At 47.7% G+C, this 1326-nt stretch overlaps 1 pseudogene; it reads left to right on the top strand.

The window, feature by feature from the left end:
* Positions 1-238: 238 nt before the first annotated feature.
* LOC147736480 (large ribosomal subunit protein eL38 pseudogene) lies at positions 239-546 on the top strand (annotated as a pseudogene).
* Positions 547-1326: the final 780 nt, after the last annotated feature.

Below are 1326 nucleotides of genomic sequence, written 5' to 3' on the forward strand. Positions count from 1 at the left end.
TCTTATTTTGTGTCTAAGGCTTGTTCACCCACCTCAAGCTCTGAGGAAATCATATTCCTGCACTACTTTTGTAGAAATGCTCTCATTTTATTGTTTTGAGATTTCAATTGGTTGGTGATAGTGCCTGGATACCCTCATGGGTGATAAGTAGCACTCTACAAATCTACTCATTGATTGATTGAAAGAGAGAGAAATCGTAGCAAGGGTAATGTGTGTTAAAGGCTTGTTTCGCACCTTTTCCTTTCTGGATCGCTGGCAGGTCCTGGTCAGCACTAACTCCCAGCCATGCCTCGCAAAATCGAAGAGATCAAAGACTTCCTGCTGACAGCCAGGAGAAAAGACGCTAAATCTGTGAAAATCAAGAAGAACAAGGACAATGTGAAGTTCAAGGTGCGCTGCAGCAAGTACTTGTACACATTGGTCATCACAGACAAGGAAAAGGCAGAGAAGCAGAAGCAGTCCCTGCCTCCCGGTTTGGCAGTAAAGGAGTTGAAGTAATTCGGACGTGTAAAGAAATCCAGTTGTTAAAATAAACCACAAAATCCTAAAAAATACATTTAAAAAAAGGCTTGTTTCGCAGCATAGTTTAACTCATCAATTGATGTGTTGCTTTGGATTTGAAGAAGTCTTTGTGAACTTGGTTAAGGAATGCTAGTAGTGAGTTAGGAGTGCTTCCTCTTGTAGAGAGGGTGTTAGTTGGGGGAAGGATACCTAGGGGATGGTTGACATCCTCTGCTGAGAATGGAATAATGCATTCGAAAAATGTAGGAAGTCTAGGCGCAGATTTACAAGCCCCCTGCGCCTCTTTTACGCCGCCATTGCGTCACTTTTGTGACGCAGCGGTGGCGCAGAAGATGCTCCATGGTGCGGGGTATTTACAAAGTGACGCATCTCCCAGATGGGGCACGCTATAAAGCCCTGCACCAGAAGGAGGCGTTCCATTGCAGGGGGAGGGCGTTCCGGCGCAGTGGCTGAGTGAAATCTACAAGATTTTACTGTCACTTTTGGGCCCATGCTGCGTCAAAACCCTGCACCTGCTTGAAGCAGGCGTAAGGATTGACACAGCATTGTGGAGATAGGGCCCCCCAAAGCATTGCTGGAGCTGCCTCGCGCTTGCGACGCAACTCCAGCAATGCGCTGCTTTTACGGCACAGATGCGTGATGCATCTGTGCCGTTTTTACCCCATGGTGTGCCGCATTGTAAATGCGGCGCATCCAGGGTGGCGGAGCTGCGGCGCACTATAACTGGCGCATCCCTGCTGATATGCAGGGATGCGCCAGTTACTGTAAATCTGCCCCCAAGTGCTTCACCTCTGTCAATGCAAT

This window comes from Lissotriton vulgaris, chromosome 1_2 (genome assembly GCF_964263255.1).
Source record: "Lissotriton vulgaris chromosome 1_2, aLisVul1.2, whole genome shotgun sequence".
Classification (NCBI taxonomy): Eukaryota; Metazoa; Chordata; class Amphibia; order Caudata; family Salamandridae; genus Lissotriton; species Lissotriton vulgaris.